This window comes from Sus scrofa, chromosome X (genome assembly GCF_054392235.1).
Source record: "Sus scrofa isolate SSC_HxYL_T2T_F1_AM1 chromosome X, Sscrofa_HxYL_maternal_Yorkshire_Landrace_v2.0, whole genome shotgun sequence".
In the NCBI taxonomy this organism is placed as follows: domain Eukaryota; kingdom Metazoa; phylum Chordata; class Mammalia; order Artiodactyla; family Suidae; genus Sus; species Sus scrofa.
Window position 1 is genome coordinate 89879361 of NC_139401.1, and position 26803 is coordinate 89906163.

The window sequence follows — 26803 nt, forward strand, 5'->3', positions numbered from 1 at the left end:
CTGAAAGGTTTTTTTAATATCTATAGCCAAAGTGGTTTGGGGCTAAAAAGCCAGGCTTCCAGCTTGGGTAACCTAAACAGTATGAGCGTTGAGTTTGCTTTAGAGTATAAAGTAACTGTGATATTTTGGTTGACTATGTTAGGGCAAGTCCTACATAGATTTCTAATACATCTTTGACATCATATGTATTGTAAAGACCCAGAACCAGTATCTCCCTTCTTCCTCATGATCCCTTTCATTGGCTGTGAGATGCCCGAAATCTGCCATTGGAGTTTTAGCTTTTTGGCTTATGGTCTTGATACCTGTTAAAATCTTAGTGACCCTAAGAAGGGCAATTCACTGAGTTTGTATCAGTCATTTACCCCTTAGTGAGAATGAGGAATGTTGTAAAAGTTTTAGTAGAAGAAAAGAGAAAGAGGTCACTAAATGTCTGGGGAGGAAGGAGGATTGAAGAAATTGAATGAAAATTTGATATAGTTCACAATTTATTTTATGGATAGCCCTGCTCCAGGGATAAAATAGAGCAACATGGTTCCACCTAAACTTCTATACTCTTACCTCTACCTCATTCCCATCCCCACCTCCAGCTATTTCCAAATTAAGAGGTGAATTAGCTCTCAATTTAAAAAGTATTTTTAGTAATTTTGCTTTTCCAAATATACTTTTTTCCTTAAAGGGAAAATATTTAGTTCTAGACTGTGGTGGTACTAGAGCTCAGTCTAAGGGAACAGTTCAGTTTCATTAATCTTCAGCCACCTCAATTTATTTTAAGGATGTGAAAGATCCAAAAGCACGGATTAGGATGCACTCAACAGTGCAAAGTCCTAAAAGTTCATAGCAACAGCAGGACAATGTAGGAATGGAAGACATGATTAAGTTTTTATTTGATTTTTACTTTGAAACTTAAGTTTCCTTAAATGAAAAGATGATGTTGGCTAAAGTCAAATCAACACCAAGACAGTATAGAAAGGGCAACAACTAGGCCTATGATTAGGGATGATCTAGCATCATCTTCCTGTGGGCCTTTCATAGACATCATGCTAACGACATTGAACAAGAAACAAAGGGAAAAATAGGTGACAGAATGATTTAATCCAAACTACTCTGACAGTGAGAATTCTTCATGGTTCATTTCTTTACATTTGTAAAAGATCCTATTAATCCAGATCCCAAACATCTTGCACTGGGATAATTTCATTAGAAACATTTTATTTTCACAATTTTAAACTTTTATTCTGACATAATTAATCTCTAGACTTAGAGAGAAGTTGCAAAAATCATATTCCCTTCACCCAGATTCCCAGATTTTACCTTTTACCCCCTTTATAGGTCTCAGTCTCTACATATATATGATTTTCCCCACACATGCGTATCAATGTATCAATTTCATTTTTCTGAATGCTTTAATAAGTTGCATATATGATGTTCCTTTACCCCTAAATAATTCAATATATTTTCTTAAAAATAATAGTTTCTTACATATCCATAGTACAACAATCAAAATCAGAAAACTGACATTGATACAATACTATTGCCTAATCTAAACCTAATTCAAATTTTGTCAATTGTTCCACTAGTGTCTCTTATAGCAACGGAAAAAGAAATTTGTATATTAGAATATGATATAGAATTATCCACTGAATTTATTATGTCTCTTTCGTGTCTTTAATCAGGCACGGTTCTCAACCTTTCTTTGTCTTTTATGGCCATAACATTTTTAAAGAAAAAAGGCCATTTATTTTGCAAAATGTTCCTCAATTTATGTTCATCTAGTTTCTTCTTGATTAGACTCAGACACTCAGGTTATGAGTTTCTTTCTTTTTCCCCAAAAGTAGGACAGAAGGGAGGATATGCTGTTTTCAGTATACCATACTAGTCTTTTTACGTTTATTAGTTTGAATTCTACCTCAAAGGACATCTTTCTCTTATCCCTTATTTATTTGCTCAAACATTTTTATATTATTATTGACTTATATATTCTCATTTTATTCTGTGTTTAATCCATTGTTATCACTTATTTTGATTTTTAAATTGTTCCAGATTTGGCTGGTGGAGCCCCTCAGGCTGAATCCTGTGTCCTCTTTCCATGACCTCCTCATTCTTTGAACACTCTTAGTTTTTGGCCAAATTGTTTCAAGGCTCATTTTCTTCTTTTTCTGTCCCTGCTCTGGAATCAATTCCAAGAGGCTCTGGCTTCTTTCAGTAGAAAATGATATGTAGAAACTAAGATTGGATACTAGTTTGATTCATTATTATGGGGTATTATTGTTTCTAAGCCCTCTCAACAGAAAAAGCTAGGAAAATATATGTATGTAGGTATGCATACATGTATGCAGGATGCTTTTTTTTGGCCTGTGCCCACAGATTGCAGAAATTCTTGGGCGAGGGATTTAACCCAAGCCATAGCAGTAACAATGATGAATTCTTTACCACCAGACCATAAGGGAATGATATAATTTATCTATCTATCTATCTATGAATCATCTATCTAATCTATACTACCTATCTATTAAAAACCATGAGTATATACTTATACCTGTACTTATAATCAATACCACAGGGCTCATTCTGCTCTTCCCCCTTTTTGAATCTGTACCTCCCTTCTACAGTGAGACCCTGGTTCTCATTATCCACAATATATTTACTCATTATTTCATTCCTAGAATAGGCATAAAGTGTTTTCAAATTACTACTTATAGCACTGTGAAGAAACAAACCTACTTAAGTAGGGTTAATATTTGTTTGTAGTTATTTTACTTTTTTACTTGGATATATATAGCTAAAATACTGCATTCAGTGAAAATATGCTCAATATTGCTAATTATTAGAAATATGAAAATCAAAACTACAATGAAGTATTACCCACACTGATCAGAATGGCTATCATTAAAAAGTCTATAAATAATAAATGCTAGAGAGGGTGTGGAGAAAAGTGAACCATCCTACACTATTGGTGGGAAAGAAAGTTGGTAAGCCACTGTGGAGGACAGTATGGAGGTTCCTCTAAAAACTAAAAATAGAGCTACCATATTAAACTGATACTCCACTCCTGGGCATACATCAGGAGAAAACCATAATTCAAAAAGATACATGCACCCCAATGTTCATTGCAGCACTGTTTACAATGGACAAGATATGGAAACAACCTAAATGTCCATTAACCAATAAATGGATGAAGAAGAAATGGTATGTATATTCAATGGAATACTACTCAGCCATTAAAAAGAATGAAATAATGCCATTTGCAGCAACATAGATGGACCTAGAGATTATCATATTAGGTGAAATAAGTCAGAAAGAGAAAGATAAATACCATACAGTGTAGCTTATTTGTGGAATCTAAAATATGACACAAATGAATCCATCTATGAACCAGAACAGAGTCACAGGCAAGGAGAACACACCTGTGGTTGCAAAGGGGGAAAGGGAAGGGGGAAGGATGAATTTGGAGTTTGGGATTAACAGATGCAAACTATTATATGTAGAATGGATAAAAACCAATGTCCTACTGTATAGCACAGGGGACTATATTTCATATCCTGTGATAAACCATAATGAAAAAAATATGAAAAATAATGTGTATATGTATAACTAATCACTTTGTTGTACAGCAGAAATTAACACAACATTATCAATTAACTATACTTCAATAAAATAAATTAAAAAATAAAAAAGTCTGTATTCAAACATAACTTTGGTTGTGTGTTTTCCTTCTTTTTCCATTCAGAGTGGTGACATTATTCATTTGAAATAAAATTAGATCCCTTCACTTTTGTTTGTATTCCATTTTGGGATTTCATTCTTATTGATTTCAAAAGTCTCCAAAAAAAGTACACTCAGAGTAGTGATGTGCTGACCCATCTCTTCTACTCTGGTTCTTTCTCCTCATCCTTCCTACTGCATTCCTGTAGGTAATGAATCACATTATTTTATATTTTGTCCTTCCTGTGTTTTTTACATGAATTAGTATATTCATGTATATTTTACCTTATGGACATAGAACAGAGAGTGAAAGATAACTTATTCTCCAATTTAAAAGACTTGGATACTCTCAAGTAATCTCTCTGCTTGATTTTCAGTAGTCTCTCTTCCTGGTTACCTCTAGGGCTTGAATACATGGGCATATTATAATCTGCTTATTACAGAGAGCTTAGGCAATCATGTGGCTTTCCACCGTGGCCTCTCTTAAGGCTAATGTTTTCAGTACAGATGTACACAAACCAGCAAAGACTTATTTGAAGCAGAAATTGTCCAAATTACAAGAGCTAAGCAGAATAAGATATAAAAATCCAACTTTAACTTCATTCTTAAATAGATAAAATTATGTATAGCAAATAAATCATAAGAAATAAAACTGCTTTAGATACATGTCAATTTTCTTATATTGAAATAAATCATTTATTTTAGCAGAGGAAGCACTTATTTCAATATTAGAAAAATAATGCTATTTGTTTTCAGCATAAGGTAACCCTCAGGTGGAAAAGATGCACTGATTTTATTTATTTATTTATTTATTTATTTATTTTTGCCTGTTTTTTTTTTTTTTGCCTTTTCTGGGGCCACTCCCACGGCATATGGAGGTTCCCAGGCTAGGGGTCTAATCAGAGCTTAGCTGCCGGCCTACACCAGAGCCACAGCAATGTGGGATCCAAGTGGTGCCTGCAACCTACACCACAGCTCACAGCAATGTAGGATCCTTAACCCACTGAGCGAGGCCAGGGGTCAAACCTACAACCTCATGGTTCCTAGTCGGATTCGTTAACCACTGAGCCACGATGGGAACTCCGCATTTTTTTAAAAATGGATTTCAAATAAATCCAATGTCTTCATAATGAAAACTTACAACATTCACCAGACTATAGTAGTTACATAATCCAGTGGTTTCCCAAGGAAGGAGAAAATTGCATTCCCATCTCTTTCACTGGTTTTTGTTAAATACAACTTGTCCATTCCATTTGACTGGCCAATTCAATTGCAGTGTTCTAATCTCAGCTAGGTGCAATATAGATCTACAGGCTTGACTTAGGAAAATGTCCCCATACAGCACAATACTTGGATCCACACATTAATTAGATACAGGGATAGACCTCAGCTTATTGTCACTGGGCTTCTGGGCTGAAGGAATCTAGAAATAGGATGTTTTGATGTTCTGATTGATTGTCTGCAATATTTGGTACCAGAGAGCAAGTTATGAGAAAACAGAACAGCTGTGTGACAGCTATAATCAAATGCAAATGTCTAGGAGCCTCCACAGCGAAATAACAAAGACAGCAGAATGATGTCGATTTTGATCAATAACAACCAGTCTCCCCCCCCTGAAAAATTTTCACACACAATAATCGCTATTTAAGCTGTTGCTGTTTTGCCAAATTGAAACATTCAGTGTATAGACATGTCACCTGATGGCGTGCAGGCTCTTGATAAAGTATTAATCATTCAGCTAAATGACCTGAGCTCCAACAAAATCATGTAAAGTAACTTTATCTCCTTAAAATTAATTTGCTGAAAGAACTTTTAAGAAAAAAAAAAAAGAAATGTGGGGAACAGGGTTTATGCTTTCTGCAGCTAGACTATAGCACTATAAAATATGCATAAATGCTGTTGGTAGTAGAAGTATTCCAGAGAGCAACTGGGTATCTGAGTGTGCATTCAATTCCTTAGCTAATAGTTGGAACTATTCCTTAGTTTCTGCTCCTGACTTTAATCCTTTTTTTTCCCCAGTAAATATCTACTGAGTACCTACTATGAGTCATCTGGCTGTGCCATGTAACCTTTGGATTAACATATTGCCTCCTCCAATGCATTCTAGACATGGCTACTAGATCAATATTGTCAAAACACACTTTGATTGTTTCAGAATCAGCTTCAAAAAACTTTCCTTGACACCTCACTGCCTACCAGTATGATCCCAACAGTTTCTCTTGACTTTTAGATCTCTTTGCAATATGTTTCCTTACAGCTTCAGCTTCTGCATTTTCCCCACTAGACTGTATGCTCCTTGGTTGCAGTTCGGTTCATTTCAATTAACATTTACTGAGTATTTACCATGATGAGTGACTGTGCTAGGCATGGGGATAACATGGTGAATAAGACAGGAAGAATTCTTACAGCGGAGGAGCCTGACACAAGAAACAAATACTTTCAATATAATGTGACTATTTCCAATAACGAGATTGAGCAGAGGGTATTCAGGGAGCACAGAGGATGTGATTGTAACTCAGCCTGGAGGTTGAGGGATGGATTCTTAAAGGAATACACACCCTACCCCTTATTCAGCTTTATATTCCTTGTGGCTAGCATAATTCTTGGCACACAGTCACTTGAATTTATATATAATCCTTGTGCTATAGTCAATTTGGAAGACTTATCTTCCTGAAAAGTTGTTTTTCTCTCTCCTTTTTGCCCTGAATACCCTCCTTTTTATCATTATCTTTGCCTTTCAGAGGTGCAGATCAAATGCCTGCTTGACAATGATGGCCTTCCTGATTACTGACACCAGTACATAAGCATTAAATAAGATTATCTTCTATGAGAGAAAATAATTAAGATGGGTTCAAACCGGATGATATTAGCTATCTGTGGAAGTAATTGAAATGCAGTGTGCCTTTGTCTCTCAAAGAGAGCTTGCTAGCCTTGGGCTTCACTCTGAGCCCAAGATCTACACATCCAACTGCCAACTTGGCATTTCCATTTGGATGTCACACAAGAAACTGACACACAACCTGTCCCACACAGAACCCATTATCACTTCCATCCTATTGGTCTGTTTCTGTTCTGGTGTCTCCTGAACTAGTGAATAGTATCAACATCCATCCAATTGCTCAAGCCAGGTACACAGGATTCATCTTATAGTCACTCCACACCCCTTATTCATTCACCTGTCAAGTTTTATAGATTCTGCCACCTAAATATATCTCTCTGTATTCTCTGTCATGACTCATTGTCACTTCTTGCCTAGAATAATACAAGGGCCTTCTGTCTGGTCCCCCCACCCTCCAGTCTTGTTACCTTTCAAATACTGCTCCAATCTGCAGACAGAGTGGAAAAATGATGTGATTGGACCCAGCCTTAAAACATTTCAGCAAATTGCAGTTGCCAGTAGAGTGAAATCCAAAATCTTACCATGGTTTACAAGGCTTTTCAGGTTCAGTCCCCTCTCTCAGCGTGGTCCCCATCACTCTCTCCTCTCAGGTTATGTGTTAGACTCCTTTCAGTTTATATTGAACAATATCTCACATCATGGCTTTCAGTCATGCTGTCTTCTCTGCCTGGAACACTCTTTTCCTTGATCTTCATGTGGCTGATTCTTATTTATCCTCTAGATCTCACTGCTTCAGGAGGGCTTTCTGAAAATTTAAAGATAGTAGCTGTCTTAGTTTGTTCTGGTTGCAATACCAAAATACCAGCGACTGGGTGGTTTATAAACAATAGAAATTGATTTCTCACAGTTCTGGAAACTGAAAGTCTAGGATCAGGGTGTCCTCATGGTTGGGTTCTGATGAGGACCCTTTTTCAGTTTGTAGACTTCTTCTTATGTCCTTACATGGTGGAAGGGGTGAGTTAACTCTCAGGGGCCTCTTTTATAGGAGCATTGATTTTATTCATGAGGGCTTTGCCTTTATGACCTAACCACATCCAAAAGGTCCCAGCTCCTATACCATCATCTTGGCTACTAGGTTTTCACCATATGAGGGGGAACACAAATGTTCAGATCATAGCTAATAAGATGATCCAGTTAATTCCCCTGATTCTGGTTCCAATACTCACCTAGCAACCACTTGGTAATACTAACAATCTTACTTTACTATATTTTTCTTCATCCCAGAGACTAAGACATTCTTTAAATCTTCTGGAACATTTTTTATAACCAAAAAATATTTTTTTAAACCCTGACATTGTGCTTTATGAATTAGTCTGTGTAAACTAAGTTAGAAGAGATGGTGCCTTCTCTATCACTCCTACAGCACTTAGCCTGTAGCCCTGCTCTTGCTCTTCTCTCATACCTTAGGCATTTCTTCTGTCAGGAAGCAAGCACATGGTGCCTTGTTCATTTCTGTATAAACAGAATGAATAGGTGTTCAATAAGGATTTGTTAACTGTATAAAACACGCAATGATTAGAGATGACATACCTAACCTTGATCCTACTTCTTAACGCTACTCAATGAGTTCTCTCTTTTCTAACTCCACTGCACTACTTTCAGGCCTCATGTGTTCCCTCCTGGGTTATTGCAAGAGTTTCCTTACTGGTATACATGCTTGCAATTTTTTCTCTTCAACACACCATGTTGTCCTCCCTGATGTCAGGGTGCTCAAACCACTTCAACATCTTCCTGTTTTATTTAGAACAATAAACAAACTCATTAAAATGTCTTCTAAGGACTTTCAAGATTTGACCCCTACTTACCTACCAAGTCCTACTGTCCATTCCCACACCCCACCTGCACCCTTTTCCTATTCTTCAATCATACCAATCTACTTGCTATTTCTTTAGGTTCTCTGGTCCTCCATAGCCCACATCTTTGCACTTTTTGCTAGATCTGTCTGGAGTAACCTTCCCCTCTCTCTGGACATAGTTTCTATATATACTTTCAGACATAGGTCTAGAGACAATTACTCTGGAAAACCTTCCCTGATAGTGTTACTTAACCTAGGCTGTCCTAAGCTCTTTATCATCAGCTGTTAATTTCTATCACAGCACATATCGTATCCATCTCTCTCTCTCTTCACATTACCTTTCCTCCTAATAAACAAAACCAAACTGGGAGCTCTTCGAAGATAGGGACCATGTACACCCTGCTTACAATTGTACCTCCAGGGCACAGCACAATGTCTAGTATATACCAGGTGCTCAAGACACATCTGATGAATAAATGTTCTAGGGTGCTGGTGCCCTGGGTAAGGGATGAGCAGTTTCTAGGAAATTAGAACATAACCAAATGTACAATATTGAGACAATGAATCAGCAACCCTACTAAGGTCAATAGCTGATTGTAAGATATATTCTCTAATAAGTCTGAGACTTTTATTACCTACCCTCCCAATGCAGTGTGGGAGGGGACTGGAAAAAGAGACCTATTTTATGTGTCTAGTGGCTAAGAAAATAAGATCAGGAATAATAATAATGACAGAAGTCACAGGGGCAACAACAGTAATTTATTAGATGCCTACTTTGGGCTCTGGCACTGTAATACACACTCTACGTGTATTATAAACTTTAGATTTCAGAGTAATTCTATGAGATGGTACTGTGATTATTTACAGTTCATAGATGAGAAAACTACAGTTTGGGGGGGTTTAAGTATTTCTGATAGGCTAGATAGCTACTAATGGAAGAGCTTTGGTTCAATTCCATTTTGGTCTGAGGAAAATCTCCAGGTTCTTAATTGCTATCTGGTATTTTCTAGAAGAGAGTTAAACTTCAAGACACAGAAAAAAATACACAGACACACTTAGATAGAGACACAGCACTGTTGAAAATGCTGTAAGGAGGATCCAGAGCTTAACTGCATCATTTGGTCTACTTCCTGCTCCCACCTTTAACTCAAATCGAAAGGAGTCTCTAAGGAGAGGCCAGAATGGTCAATGTGTATTTTCTTTTCTAACATTTGAGACCTTGAAAATTTGCTAGGCCTTTTCTATTTAGGTTGCTTTCATATTTTTTGCTAACATTTTTTGCTCAGTTCAGGCTCTTGCCAAAAAGTATGAAGGGGGGCATTGGCTACAGGGATGTAGGAGCTTGCTGGAGGCCTCTGGTGGGGTGGGGTTGAGCCCCTGACCTGGTTGAGAGGACTGGGGTAGGGAGATAGTTTAGAGTATTAAGCTGTTCATTCAAAATGGGTGTTTTCCAGGTTGCTCCTTAAATAAGTTTTGGCTTTGAAATGTGGCAGGGAACTGTAGTCAAATCTCTCTCTTCTTGATCTGTCTCACTGAGAGTCCTAGCATGGGCCATCTAGTTAGGGTGAAGAGGTGCTGTTATGTGTGAGGGTGGACATAAATTTAATTTCCTCTTACCCATTCAAATCATACGTCCTCCTCAGTATTCAACTCCCATCTTCCTTGACTGTTTTAATTTTCCACTTTCCTTTATGATTTCTCAGTTTTGTATGTCAGTAATATACCAGAGATTAGGTATTTATGGAATCACTTGAGTTATAGGATTTATTGTAGTGGAATGCATTTGGATGTAGGGAGGATTGTGAGACAACTGTGGTCACCCAGGAGTGAGGTGATCAGAATTCAAAATAAAGATTTGATTCTGGCAAAGAAGAGGGAGAAAGGGCTGCAAAAGGACATTTTCTGGAAATCTTGCCTCCATATTCTATACAGCTTATTTTTTAATACACTATCACAGTTTAGAAATAAGATCACCTTAATTGATAAAGAGATGCTGTCAAACTATTGATGAGAAAATCTGGATGCGCATGAAATCCTGCTGCAAAGGTGAAGCTAAGCATTCTGTTGTGTTAGATGTCAGCAGTGGTGAGTTCAGCTTGATAGAGGTCTCATCTGCAGATTAGCCATCTTTGTGCTTAGAGATGGTATTTTAATAGTATTTATTGTAACAAGAATTGGCCTGAAGCAATCAAAATATATCTGGATGTTCTTGGGTTTGTGTTTTAGAGTCTAGACCTTCATATGATCATTCATTTATTAATGTGCTAAAGAGGGGAGACTTTCCCATTAACAGAAGAAAATGGCCAAAAAGGGTTGTGACACCAGGCAATCAGGCCTTTAATGGAGATGTGAAAGCATCAAATAAACTCTTTTCATGTGTCAGAGATAAATTCATTTTCAAATATAGCCTGCTTGCCTCTACTCACAGGTACTGAAATATGGCATTTCTTATAGGCCATTTTAAGCCCTAATTGCATATTGGTATCAAGGATGAAATCACTTAACTTGAACCATATTTGTAGACAGTGTGCAACACATGTCTTCCCAAGGTAAAAGAATGTAAGAAGAAAAATATGTCTAATGATTTTTTTAAAAAAATATATTAGGAACTAGTGCCTGAGAACAAGAATCATAATCAGAAAGATAAATATAAAGAACTAGAAAGAAGATAGAATTAAATCTTAAATAGCCAAATTATTGGACTCAGAAGTTCCTATTTCAGAAAGATTTGTTCAGCTACCAAATGCTAATAATTATATATCTGCCTGCTCATAGTTCTATGGCTACTTGTGACCAGTGATCATTCATATAGAGACATAAGTCAGATTCTAGCTCTGCCCTCTTGACTGTCTTAAGCGAATTACTGGCAAAGTGTGAATGCAGAAACTGCAAATGACTGGAACAAGAGATGGCTGGGGAATGATAACAAAGTCAGGCAAGGATGGAAAAAATAAAAATCATTATAAAATTTAAAAAAAGTCAGGCGAGGCTAGGATAATCATAAGAAAACAGAAGAGAAACATGGCAAAATTTCTTCCTCTTTTAAACATGTCTCCACTGGCCTAGGATTTAGTTCTGGGCTCAAATTAAGAGACACAATGGATATGTATATATACATAAAAAAACCTTCAAAATGTGCATGTCCTCTGATCCAGAAATTCTACTCTAGGAATTTATTTCAAGTAAATTAATAAAGATGTGGGCAAAAACAGAGTTGTAACGAGGTTCCTTGCAGCATGAATTGTTATAGCAAAACAGTGGAAAAAGCTTAAAAGTATAAAAAAAAGGAGGATTGATTAAATAAATTATGGCATCTCCATGAGAAGGAATACGAGGTAGCCATTAAATATGTGATGTTGTCTTTTTTATTGGGATAATATATGATCACAGTTGTTAATTGAGAAAAAAAAAAGGATTATAAAACTATCCAAAGTGTGATTCCTTAAAAATATACATGGAAAAATCCCTGAAAAATATGTAGTAAGGGCTTGCCAGCGGTTGTCTCTAAATGTTTTTATTATGGTTGCTTTTGGTTCTTTTTTTCCCTTTTCCTTTTTCTTGTTTCTATGTTAAGATACTTCTGTCCTGAATATGCAACGTTTTCATCATAATATAAAATGAATACAACAAGCTTCATTTGAGAAGAATGATATAGTTGCCAAGGCAACAATAATTCCAGAAGCTTGGAATGTCCTTTTGTATGACTAGGTGTAAGATACATTTCTCCCTTGAGACTCAGTTTACTCATTAGTGAAATGGAATAATAACTCCTATTTCACAAAGTTGTTGAGAGAGTTAAGTAAGGCGAACTGTGTAAAGGTGTCTGACATCACCTTCAGCACATTGATAAGAGGTCAATATATACTGAATCTGCATCTGAGTGAAAGGTCAATAATGCAAGGATTAACACATTAGAATACATGTTAGAGTATACCGTTTTTGATAGCTGGAGAAACCTGCTCTTCAAACACAAACAAGGTAGGCCTCATCATGGGCTATAGTGAGGCTGCTCTTACTCTGCTATTTGGAGGGTTGGCAGAATGTGTAGATTGAGAAGGCCATGACCAGCCAAACTCAGATTAATCTAGACACCTACTTACCAGCAGAAGCCAGAGCCCACGACCTCCCTTGTATGAATGCAAAAACAGAGTAGAGCAACCACGCATGGTATGCTCATTCCTTGTTAAAATGGAAAATATCAACTAAAAATAACTGTCTTTAAATACTATCATTAACAAAACCCAAGAGTTTTAAGCAAACAGATGTCTAAAAAGAAACTTTTTCTAAAGCATAAGTGGGACAATGCAACCTGCCGAATTGCAATATATTCAGTTTCCAAGACACTGATATTGGCAAATTCTATATTGCTCTCTATTGGTAGTTAGAAGAAGCTCCAGACAGTGAATGAGGAGCAAATGGCCCTTCTGAGCCTTGGACATAATGGTTTACTTAGTCATTTAACAAATATTTACTGAGCAGGTACTATGTGGGATGCTCTATGGTAGATACTAATGGCAATGGGATAGTATCCTTGTCCTCATGGAATTTTCCATGATAAAGGTGAACTAAGGTAGCTTAGAGACCAAGAGACTTCAGTTCCATTTTGTGTTCTGTTAAGAGTGATTTGCATATGTTACAGTGCATATTGCATAAGCAATGCAGTGCCTTGGTGCCTCTATTCTTAAAAAGTGGAAAATAATAGCTATCTTTCTTAATGATAAAATATATGAATGTTGGAATGCTTTTCAGGCAACATTGTAAGAAGATATTTTCCTTTATCCTTGTTTCTTTCACTGAAAATTCTTGAAAATCAACAAATCAAAATGCTCTTTTTGTTGTTTGTTTTTGGCCACACTCATGGCATGTGGAAATTCCTGGGCCAGGGATCAAACCCGTACCACAGCAGCGACAACAATGGATACTTAACCCATTGAGACCCTCAGGAACTCCAAAATGCTCTTTTTTATTTAATTCTATTCCTCTTCCTTGGAGGCTTGGAGGATGTTTTCCTTTCTCTTCCTTCCTTTCCCTTTCTCTCCTTTTCCTTCCTTCTTTCCTCCCTTCCTCCCTTCCTTTCTTCCCTCCTTCCTTTTTTTTCAGCAATCTGTTAATCTCTAGTCCCTATGGGCAAGTTTAAATATATCATGGAAGAATTGCAAATATGTAATTTGTTTATTTCTCTTTGCTCCCAAGTTGTTTCTCAATTGACTTTATTTCTCAAAAGCATCTTTCAACTGGCTAATTCAGGCAACCTGTTTGTTGGTTCTGTTCTTTCAACTGTTGAGTAATAGTTATTGGATTTAAAAGGAGAGAGTTGGCTTGTGTCAGACAGTGTGGGCCAGATTCTTGTCTCGCACAGTTAGTTGTGCCAGTGCACCTGAAACCCCATCAGCAACACATTCCTTTCTCTGCACCCTTGCACCTTTTGGCTACTGTCTGTCGAGCCAGGTCCAACAAACTTCATTGACAACTTAGTGAAGAACACACACTTATATTTGGCTAAGACCAATGTGAAACTCTAGGTTGTTTGTTTGTCTGTCTGTTTGTTTTTTGGCTGTACATGCAGTATGTGGAAATTCCCAGGCCAGGGAGTGAAGCCAAGCCACAGCAGTGACCCAAGCCACAAGAGACGCTGCACCACAAGAGAATTCCTGAAATTCATCTTTAAATCTGAAGAACCAAATTGTAGTTTACAGAAATGAAGGTCTAATCATTTAGTTCTTTTATTCATTATCATTTGTAGATTCCTTATGGTGGGCTACAGCTTCAACACACCTTGACCCCTACCCTTTCTCTGGCCTCAGCTTGTGTTATTTTCCTGCTTGGTCATTGCACTTAAGCCACACTTTTTTTTTTTCTGGAATATACCAAGCTCATTTCTTCTCCAGGGATTTTGCTCAAGTCACTTGTCTTGTTCCCTCTTCTGGGAATAGTCTTTTCTCCAAATTGCTTCTTGCTCCTCCCCACACCCACACTCTACCAGGCTCTGCCATTAATTTAACACCTACTTCTCCTCCAGCTCCTTGGCTCAAAAACCTCATTTTCTCTAGGAGGGCTTTCCTGAGACTTTTCTGTACATATCAAGTCCTCATTTTAAACACATTTTTACGAACTTGAAGAAAGCAATATAGCTGAAGCATATGGAGCAAGAGTGGCAGTGAAAGAGTCTGAGGTTGGAGAAGTAAGCTGCCAGGGACAGAATAAGCATGGCCTTGCAGGACTAGCTGATGATTTGGTTAGTAACTGTGTAAGAACAATAGAAAGCCAGTGAAGAGAATGACAGTGACAGGATTTGGGTTTTGAAGCGATCACTCGGGTTACGCTATGGAGAATGTGCTTAAAATAGGGAAAGATGGGTCCACAAAGAGATCAGTTAGGAGCTATTTGCTATAGTCTAGGAAAGAGAAAATGGTGGGTAGCTTGGACTGGGGTGGTGATATTTGAGGTGAGGAGAAGTTAGTAAGTGACAGACATGTTAACAAAGTGTACATCAATAATCCTTCTTGAAGGATGGGATTTGAAGAATGAAGGGGAGGTGGTATTCAGTATTGCACCTAGGCTTGACTTGTGAAATTTGATGGATGGCAGAAGACCAGCTTTTATGGGTATTTGGGTATGTGGTAGGAGTAGGTTGGTGGCTGGTAAGGACACTTAGAGTTGTGGGCTGGCTGTAGATTTTAGTTTTAAACTAAAGTTTGTAAATTACTTAGTAGAATGTTTTATTGTACTATTACAGCTTCATAATAATTATAGCTTACACTTAGTGACTATGTACTTGTGCCAGGCACTGTTCTACGTGCTTCACATATATTAAGTCACTTAAACATCAATAAATGATAATGTTTATGATTCCATAATTATCATTATCATTATTTCAATATATAGTGCCTATCTTCCCTGGACAGAGTTACTTAACACAAGCCATTTCTTGCTATCCAATTCTCCTTTTATAGACTCCATGCAGGAAACTACCATATAGTATAGGCACATTTCTTAGAGAAATTACAGTGCAGTTGATTAGATTACAGCTGTCTTTAGTTCTAGTGTAATCTTAAGGGCACATTCTAGACTAGTCACTTTTTTAACTTCTAGCATTACCATGTGTGTAACCTATCTATAAATCTGTACTCAGAGTGGGTTACCTTTATGTGTTGATTCTGATTAATGATTAACTTCCTTATAAAGTGATTATGCCTGGCATTATCCCTAAATTTTTATGGTTATTTTCTAAAGCCACATATGTACTCACTAGAGCATTATTGCCCAATCTAGGACAAAGAGCTCATTAGGGTTAAAAATAAAATCTCAACTTTTTGCAAAGTCAGCTCAGCAAGAAACCTAGCTGGGGTTTGTTTATTTTACTTTATTTTTTAAATTCAGTTTTATAAACTGAGGGCAGAAAGCATCTTAGATATTTCTCTGGCCTAAATGCTAACAATTTGAGGACTCCAAAATGCTTATGTATAGCTCATTTTGGGAACCTACAAACTAGCTGGACTGGTCTACATTTGAAATAATCAAAATATAAGAAGTTTGCACAGGTATTTCAGAAATGGATTGAAATTGGCAGGTTGCATGCTATTGTCACTTTTGATCATCCATACCACCTTTATTTGGGAATAGATCTGTTTTTGTCTATTAAGATGAGGGGGTAGTAAAAAAGAGAAAATGTTATTTTTATTGCACAAAAATACATCAGCAGATTTCTATTGCCTTAGACAGGCAACAGTATCAATATAGTGCCTTCCTCTCAGTTTGATTCTAGGTAGAAAATCACTTGGGCCAAATCAAAACAAAAGAAAATAACGGTTTAGAGATTATTCAGATTTTCTCAGCGACATGGAGCATGGAAGCATAGATTACTGTATAGGCTTATGATCTCTTCATTGGTTTCAAAATCTATTGCAGTGATCTCACAACTTTACTTTCATCAAGAGTACTGAAGGAGAAAAGCAGGCATGATTAAAATAACTGACAGACTAAAGTCATAAGTAAGATTTGGAATACAATGCAGTCTGGGGAGCTCAGTGCAGGCTCACCAGCCACATTCATACCCATTTATAAAACAATCAGGAAAAACCTCCTTTAATGAGGGATTGCCAAAGAAGACACTTGTTAGGATTTACATGCAAGGAAAGCTCTTTGATTCACAGAGAAGATGATACAGGAAACTGAGTAACTATAGCTGCCAAAAAAGGGGATAAATAGCAACTCACAATTGAATGATTTGCAATATACAGCAACAAGAAAATCTGCCTTACTCTCTTCTGGATGGCAGTGGCGCATTGGAGCTATCCATACCACCAAGGAAGAAAGCTGATGGAGCCCGAGAGGCATCCTGTGCCCTTGCTCTGAAGTTGATTTGCTCAGCCAGGAAAATGCACGTGGGAGGTTTGACTTTGTCATTCACACTAGTCCAGATGGTGCTGTCCAAAGCCAGAATCTCTGGGCCACCGGAGCAGCATGGAGAAGCTTTCAGCTCCTCCTGAATCAAATTTTGGCTCTTGCAGCAAGCAAGTCATGGAAGAGTGCCAAACTTTTCCAGCCAAAAAGCTACTGAATTTGCTTTCTTTCTTACTTTCATCCAACTCTTTGCCTGAAATATTAGAGTTGTAAAATATGAGTTAAGAAGAATTTTTTTCTATTTTTCAAGACTATTTCTGATGCTCTGAATCATGACATCACCCAAAATGAAGTTTTAAAATAAAAAAAGCTCTTCATTTACATTTTTCTTCAAACTGTTAGAAATAAATGCTTGCTTTCAAAATGCAGAGTACAGCTTCTAAGTCATTTTGTAAAAACTGATAAGTCCAGTGTAATTTTATATGGCTTGCCATTTCATACTGGCTGAACCCTGTCACTGGAACATTGTTTACAAGTGACACTTCTATACCATATCTTAGGGATTTTGGTTCGCGGCTTTCAGAACTTCCTTTCCCTCCCTTCTGATCCTATGTACTTTGTCTTATGTATGGATGATTATCTCTACCAGACCACAAGCTCCTTGGAGAGCAGAGGATAGGCCTTTTTCATCTTTGTATGCCTCTATTCTTGATTCTTCCAGCCCAGCCTAGTGTTCTGAGGAGTATACACTCTAAAATGTTTGTTAAAAATAGAGGAAATTTTGTTCTAGTCACTTATTTCATCCTTTAAGGCAACTCATCTTTTTTTTTTTCCTAATCCAACATCACAAGCTAAGAGAATTAAATGTTTTTCTATAGTAATGCCCCAAGAACTTTCTCAGAAACAGGGTCATGTAAACCATATAGGAAAGGGATAGACGAAGTGCTATCAAGTGGTTCAGCCTGGTGCCTAATGTTAAGTTCATTGCCACACTATCTTTTTAGTTTTCCACCTTCAATGACTAGGCTTATGAAGAAAGGCTTGTTTTCTTGGCTGGGAAGAGATATTGTCATTATTTTTTAATTTATCAAAATTAAATCAGAAGATTTTTATTGTTAATATTAACTTCACCAATATGCTGAGAAATTCTGTAAGTCATACAGGCTCTTCTTATTTCAGATGCAAGTATCACTTTTTAAAACCTTTTTAAAGAAACCTTCAGTAATTATCTGGCCTACATTAATTTCTCTAACCTCTTATGGTACTGTACAGCATAGGTTAGCATTTAATATACCACAGGACCTATAAACTCTTGAGGGAAGAGCTATGTTAACTATTTTCCCCTCTCCCGACATCGCTTATGGGAACAGACCCTATAACAGCTGATGCTTTATGTATATGATTCAGAATTTATAATCTCAGCCATATATCATCTCAACCATTAACTAATCTGTCTGATAATTTTACTTGGATGGTTCCATATTGTTTCCAATTCAACATGCCTAACACTGAATTCATAAATTTCCTTAAAACTAGCTTCCTTGTCTTGTTTCATTAATTTATTTGAGCCACCTAGGCCCTAAACCTCACTGTAACCTTTGTCTCTCTTCCTTCCTTTTCCTTCATATCCAATCCTATCTTTTGGATCCAGGCCTCTCAGATTTTCTCCTTCCTATTTCTACCTGCTGTAAACTTCCTAACCTAGCTTTTTATCATCTGACACTTAGATTATTTCAATGATCTCCTAATTAATCTAGCTCGAGTCTCAACTTCATCTACACCCTTAAAGCATGCCTTCGCCACTAGATTTATTTTCCTAAAACTCTGCAATATTAAGTCTTTCTTGCTCAAAATTTGGCTTGCCATTGCCATTCAAGTGGCTTGTCACTGCCCTCAAAGGCGAAGTCAAAACTCCTTAGCTTGGTTTCCAAGACCCTCTATATCCTTTTAGCCTCAAACAACTTTTCAAGTATATCTCAGGATGCCCCTATAAAGAAACTGAACCTAATTAATGTTCCTAAAATATGCCCCAGTATCCCTTTCTTTGTACTTTTGTTTCTGTGGTTCACACTGTCAGGGATGCAATTTATCTTCCTGTCTGCCAATACAATTATCAGTGCTTTCAGGTACAACTCCAGAGTTGAGCACAATGCTTGGCACAATAATGATTTGTTGAATGAATGGATATTTTCCCATTAGAGTTTATGTTGTATTGATTATCTCTACTAATAATTTGGCACTTGGCAAATTTTCCTCACATTGTTTAATTTCAATATGTCTTTCTAGAGTTTAGCCAATTTCAAGCTCTTTTTGGATAAGTACTAATTACATCTTTTACATTTGGCATCACTCATGTCATCAAGCATAGAGTCTCCAATGTAGTCAGTTTACAATATACGTGTGTAAATAACTCACAGGTGCTCTGTAACTCCTCTCTGCCAAATTCAGTAGGGAAGCAGAGATAGTAGGGATAGTGATACTGACTTAGAGGTCTTTTTACCCCTTGTGACCTCTGTGAATTGACTGAAACTGTCTCTTTAGAGCCCAATCTCCTTAAAGTCAAAGTTGATATTATTTAGCTTTTTTGGGGTAAAACTTTTAGGTTTTCTAGGATTTTAAGGTAATTGACTTCTGAGATGATATTATGTGGATATCTTCAAATTTTCCATGATGAAATGTGGGAAAAGTTAAATCTACTCTACTTTACTGGAAAAAACAGCAACAAGAGCACTCATGGCTGACAGCATAGTTACCCTGTAATTTAGCTACCTTTGATGACTGAACAATGCATTGATTTGGTCATTTACCAATCAATTTCCAAGATAGTAAAAAACAGCAAAATCAACCCTATCAAGTCTATACTCCATGTGAATTGTAACACAGAATATTACTTCTAATCTTTGTAATTATGTTAAAAAGTGAAACATATAGTTCATTCCTAAAATGTTTTGTCTATATTTGCTAGCGTCAAGATGAATGTCAGTACTGCTGACCATAGATAGCTAAGAATACACAGCTTAAAGTATCCCATCCTCACATTGGAACAGGATGTGATTAATTTTAGTAAGTACATATGCTTTGTGAATAATTAGAAATATCAGCAAGACTAAGTCAGGAAGTGTGATTCCTTATTAAGTGAGAGGTTAGTGGGGAAAGGGGAAATGAAATAATGTATTGTAATCCTTTGGGGACAGGTGATTCCTAACACTTACTTCCTGTTGTTTTCATATCATAGATCCCTAAGAAACATTCTAGCTGATGCAGTGAATAAAGATATCAAGTGGCAAAGTATAGGGACACAAAGTCACACAGCATATGGAATACTCTAGAATTCTCTATAATTTAAATTGATTTGTATATGTGTGCGTATGTAAGTGTATGCATGTATGTGTGTAGTTTGCATGTTTGCCAAAAAAAAAAAAAATAGAATAGCAAAAAAAGAAAAAGAAAAAAAGAGAAAAAGGGTCTTAGTTATGGTGCACTTGGTTGTAGGTAACACAAGTCCACTAAAATTACCTTAAATGAAAAAGAGGAACTTCTTGTAAGAAACACAGTGTATCGAGGAAACCCAAGGTAGAAAGGGTAGTTTCTCTCATGGATAGCTGGAAACTGATTGTCAAAAAACTAGGAAGCATCACTTTTTTAGTGCTTTCTTTTCCAGATCAACTTTCATAATATCAGTAAATACAGCAAAAACAAAAGCACAGTCTCCCCTTACCTTCTGAATTTCTAAGTTTATCCAAACAAGAGAGGATGATCCACATCTCTGCATTACAAGGCCGAATTTCTAGGAGAAGAATCTGGTTGGTACACCTTGTGGTAAATGTTCATCCTCAACTGATGAGTGATGGCTTAGGGAAGGTCCAGAAGAAAAATTAGTCCAGCTTAGGTTGAAAGTTTCCACATGTCCAGTCATCTTGGGATCAGAGGCACATGCAGGATTAGGTTCATGGCCCACCCCTGCTGTGGGCTTGTAGGAAATGGGATTGTGGGATTGGCAAATGCCCTAAAAAGTGAATATTATAGCTAGGGATAGAGGATAGGAAAGGGGAAAGAGAAATACAGAAGAAAGAAGCAGAAAAAAGGATACATTTAACCATCTTAGTGTTGTATAGTCATTCAATTTTGACATATTTAATACACAATTCAGGGCAATTGCTATTTCTCATTGTTGTGTTATTTACTGTTACTATTCCTCTTATATTATCTGATAAGACTTTTTTTTTTTTTTTTTTTTTTTTTTTTTTTTTTTTTTTAATTTTATTTTCCCACTGTACAGCAAGGGGGTCAGGTTATCCTTACATGTATACATTACAATTACAGTTTTTCCCCCACCATTTCTTCTGTTGCAACATGAGTATCTAGACATAGTTCTCAATGCTATTCAGCGGGATCTCCTTGTAAATCTATTCTAAGTTGTGTCTGATAAGCCCAAGCTCCCGATCCCTCCCACTCCCTCCCCCTCCCATCAGGCAACCACAAGTCTCTTCTCCAAGTCCATGATTGATTTTCTTTTCTGAGGAGATGTTCATTTGTGCTGGATATTAGATTCCAGTTATAAGTGATGTCATATGGTATTTGTCTTTGTCTTTCTGGCTCATTTCACTCAGTATGAGATTCTCTAGTTCCATCCATGTTGCTGCAAATGGCATGATGTCATCCTTTTTTATGGCTGAGTAGTATTCCATCGTGTATATATACCACATCTTCCGAATCCAATCCTCTGTCGATGGACATTTGGATTGTTTCCATGTCCTGGCTATTGTGAATAGTGCTGCAATGAACATGCGGGTGCATGTGTCTCTTTTAAGTAGAGCTTTGTCCGGATAGATGCCCAAGAGTGGGATTGCAGGGTCATATGGAAGTTCTATGTATATGATAAGACTTTTTAAAACTTCTTATCCTGATGATACATGTGTAATTATAATTCAATGGCAGTTTATTACACACATAATCTAATTTTCTATTCTAAATAAAACATCTAAATGAAAACCTAAATAAGCCTTTTATGTACTCATTAACACAATATGTAAAATCAAAGTAGTGCCTAGAATTCTATATGCAGTGCCCTACTTTGGTGAGGCAGAGTTTATCAATTACCATCCAGTTCCTTTACATTTTTTAGAGTGTCCATATCTATTAGCTGGAATTAAAATGACATATTTATAAGATTAAATAGTTTTGCATATAGTCCTGTAGCATCTATATTTTACCATGCTGGTGTCTGAAAATGCTTACTTTTCTTTCAAACTCATTAGAAGTGTATTTTTAATTAACTAAATTGCTGCATCATCTTTCATTTCTTTTAGCAATATCCTCGGAGAGGTCACTATGAATTTTGACAGTAGGCATTGAATTTTATGAGCTCTGTCAGTCCTGTGGGGCAAACGATCTGGCTTAATATAGGTCAGGTGATTGTGACATGTTGGAACAGGGACTGTAAGGCTGACAAAAGTTAGATTGATAGTAGTTACGGAAAAAAATTAATAAAAGCTTTAGGGTTAAAGTCTTTATATTATAAAGTGCATTCAAATGTAAATATGAATTGAAAAGAGAGCAGATAGTCAAAAGAAATTCTGGAGGGTGAAGAGGATGAAGATGAATATACTAACTGATGAAATGATTTCACTGAAGCACTCAGCTTTATTCATTGGCACCAGGTTGCTGATGTTGGGAAAAAAAACTACTGGGCTGGAAGTTAGGAGACTTGGGTTCTAGGCCAGGGTGAGACATTTCTGGAGTGTGCAACTTTGGGCAAATCACTTATTTTCCCCGAGCTTCAGTTTCCTTGTTGGCAAAATTAAAGGGTAGGAGGAAATGGTCTCTAAGGTACTTGTCCAGCCATTTTGATCCTATGACCTAAAATGATTCTTAGAACTATAATTCTCAATTCTGCTAATCCATGCAATTTCATCCTGTCAGGGGCTGGTATCAACAATTGATGTGATCCAATGATATGTATAAAAAGACCGTTTAGTTTGCATATCTCCTTTCTTTTCCCTGAGGCTGCATATCTTTTTCATGCTGTCCTGGCTTCTCCTTGGTGATGAGAAAGGAATTGCATTTGCAGGAAGAAGCTAAGGGAGGCTGGGTGCCTTGTGATGAATGGGAAGCTATGGGGAGGTTAGCAGCCTGTAATAAGCTGAGTTCACCTTTCTCTCTCTCTCTTTAGGCACTCTCTCACTGGGTAGTAATGGTGTTAAATTGGAGACTAGCATAATGCAAGTATGAAAATCCTGTGGGACAGACATGCAAAGCAAAGGCAATGGGGTTATCAGGTGGAACCCGCTTCACTCCATCTCAGGCAAGCTTCAGGATTGGAGAAAATGTTCAAAGGGTGAGCCAATTTGTAATTTCAAGATAGAAAAATTCATTTTCTAATAGGACAGCTAAATTATTATATATATAAAAGAAACTTTTATTAAAACAGTTCCACCACAGTGACTGTGATTAAGAAGTAGGGCAATTTTCATCATGTAAATTATGTTTTAAAATTAGATTTAAATAACATAGTAATGCTTTTATTCATGTTATCCACCATTTAAAATAAATAAATAATTTGGTTAAGTTCTTGCATTTTCATGAGGTGAAATTCCATCACAATCCTTGAGTAATTGAAACTGTGGTGATTTTTAGAGCCATCAAATTACAGGAATTCAGTGCAATTATTTTTCTAATAAAGTTACTTTTCACTTACATGTGTCTGACATTTCCTGTCAATGTGGGTATGTTTACGTCTTTTTCTGATGAGCTCTGGATATTATTGTACCTGGAGCATGATATTTATTGATACTGTCAGATAAATGTAGGGCCCATAAAGGGAGGCATGATTATAAATTTTAGTATGTCTATTTATCTTTGTTTTCTGTCAGCATCAATAAACAATTGTGAATATTTTTCAGTAACCTGTTGACTATAGCATATTGAGTGGAAGTCTGGAATTTTACAAATAATTTAATGGAAATGTTAATGCAGGCGTATTCTATTTAGATAGTAATGGCATAGTAAAGATAGGCATAGTAAAGTAAAAACTGGACCAGTGCCTCTTAACACTCTGAGAAATATATCTTTTTCTGTTTTGACAAAATGAAAGTGGAGGGAATTCAGGCTGGTGTCATCATGAGGCTTTGCCCGCCATTCACCCTTAACTGTAAAGACTGGAGAAAACTATAAGAGCATCAGGAACATTTAAAGTTCAATTAATTATTTAACTGATCCCTTTCCAGACAAATGTTCAGTGAGTGCACATATGTCCCAGGCTTTTAGGATACCAAGGTTAATTGACTTGGTCCTACCTGTCAAGGAAGCCACAGTTCCAGAATTAGTCTCCATATAATACAGGATAGAAAAATTATACAATGTCCAGAGACTGGGTGTGTGCTGGGGAGTGGAAGGAGGGGTAATAGGAACAACTTGCAACAATTCCCACCTCAGCCAAGTCAGTTTAATGACTCAAATCCGCAATCAATACATCTTGTTTTGGAAAAAATGATTCTTTTCTCCTAGAGTCTCCTGCTTTCTTTAATTGTAAGGAGTTAATTTGCCTCAACTCAGAGATGGACAAAAAGTAGAGTGGAACTTGGAAGCAAAGAGAGAAAGAAAGACCAATTTATTTAAGCCTAAAACCATACTTTTAAACCATGGAGCCCTGTGATATTATGATATTATGGGTGTAAATATTACTGTACTGTATAGCTAAAGTTTGGGGTCACTTTTAGTTTAATGACAAAATCTACGTTTTAAAAGGTCAGCCAATGAATTAAACATGTGCATGGTAGATTTTTGCATCCTCTACTATTTCAAAGGATACAATCCAATGGAGAAGGCAACGTGCCTTATGTCCAATGAATTCAGGTTGTTATCTAGCAGCCTTTCTGGAAAATTTCTAAGGTTGAAAAGGAGAAAAAAGTCAATTCTGTTTTTTGGAGTAAATGCAGGCTATAGTTACACAATTACAAAACAGTCGCCTTCAAAGTAAAAACATGCATTTAACCATGGCAAAAATTACAGTTAACAATGTGTGGGCTCATTGAAACAAACAGACATTGATCTGTAAATTAAATGCTGCTCTTTGAACTGAAGCCCATTGAGCAATTACAGGGAGCTATATGAGAAAGACCTGTCTCTTGGAGCATATAGGAAAGTAGACAAGGAGAGAAGCCTTAACATGTGCAGCCTAAGGAAATCAGAATTGTGGTTGTAACGGTCTGACAAAGAAATGATTATTAGTGAATCATCTGTTAGTGACCAAGAAAATGAAGACAGTTCATTTGAGCAATATCAGGTGGCTTGAAAATATAGGATAATGTCAGAATAGTTTCAGATATTACTGAAACTATTAATGATTGAGGGATATTAACTACATTCAGAGCTGATATGATTTTTTTTTAATTTTAAATTACAAACACCTCGAAGAACAAAGATTTGCCGGGTTAGAAACATGATAGAAAGACAAAAATCAAGGCTTAGCCTGTACAGATTTATAATGAATACCATAGATGGGAATAGAATGTTGTAGATATTGAGTGGTAAGGAAATAAATACAGGTAATATCTTCCTCTATCTGGCTCCTGCCAATTCCATTTCTGAACAACAGTGAAAACAACCACAGCAATAAAAAGGATTTAGGGACGGCTTATTAAAAAATGCAGAAGGGCAACATTGAAGTTCAGGAAAAATAAAGTCCAAATCGTAAATCCATAGTATAGAGCATTTGAGAATGTTAGTACAAAAGACATCACACCTAAAACAGTGCTTGGAGCAGAGGGCTGGTCTATAATACAAAGAATGTGAACTCAAGGGAAACTCTTCATTAGCATTTATAAGAACTGCTTGCTAAAAGACTGACTGAAGGAATTATCTGGATCTGGATTATTGCTATTTTTTTAAGTGGTCAGAGAGCGAATTCAACTAACAGGAGTGGGCTATTCCCCAAAACAGGGTTTACCTGGAAAGGATTATCAGCCATTTTCACCTCATTTGTAAGAGACTCAGGGCAATGAAGAAATTTCCCCTCATGAAATGTCAAACCTTTTACAAGCATACTATTTTAATTACCACTCTTGAAATTTCCCACTGAGAGATCCCTGTCCTCAGAGAGTTAACATTCCAATATGTCCACTTTGAGGAGGCTATATTTTGAAGTACTTAAACAGTTGTAGACAAATAGTTTGCAAGGGCCAATTCTTTGTGCAGCGGGGTGGGCAACTAAAGAATGGAGTTCCCAGAGCAAACTGGTACTCTTTCTTTGAGGTAAAGTGCTCATATGTTTAAGGTAAATTACCTCTTCCAGGAAGACCATTTTGCTCTCTAAAGAAGTAACTTAGGTTGAAAGGGTACCTTTCAGGAACTACATATTCTATTATAAGCAAATCCTGGATAAGGTAATTTGCCTCAATTAGATGATCTCTTTGAATTCAGGAGGGAGTATATTTTACTTACCTTACTCATAGTCATCAGTTTTCTTTTGATTGCCCAGGTGTGTATGGAAATGTGTTATGTATTATATACGAGCTTAATAAAATAAGACCTGATCCCTTGTTTGAAGCAGCATATGTTCAGGAGTACCTAAGCACATGACACAGTTACTATTAAACATGGATTAAGTCCTCGGGACTTACACCCTGGTCTGTTAAGAATATACAAAATGTGGTACTTCATTAAAAGGAGTTTTTAGACTTTTTATTTTTGACAGGAAGGCGTCTGGAGTAGATGATAGAACAGACCTGGCCTAACTTTCATGGATGTGGTGAGGACTGACTTTTTAACAGCCATGAAAGTGATTTAAATATTAAGCCTTATGGAACCACTAATTACATTTATTATTTAAAAGGCATAACAGGAAGAAATGAAGCCAACAAAATTTTAGGGAAAATACAGAGAATTAGTGCCAAATAAGTATGACTTCTGATGGCTAAAGAGTAGGTGAAGGTTACTACAGTAAAAACATCCTACTGTTGTGACTTAAAATAGGAATACAGGAAATGTGCTGAAGGAAAGTGAAAATCATTCAAGTGCTGCAATTTAAACATTAGGCAATGACCAGCTGGTCACACACTTGCCTC

General features: G+C 36.7%; 1 protein-coding gene across 1 annotated transcript in view; it reads left to right on the forward strand.

Annotated features, from left to right (window-relative positions):
* DIAPH2 (diaphanous related formin 2) overlaps positions 1–26803 on the forward strand; it is a 1391236-nt gene that overhangs the window by 1183081 nt on the left and 181352 nt on the right. The gene's annotated exons all lie outside the window — the stretch shown is intronic.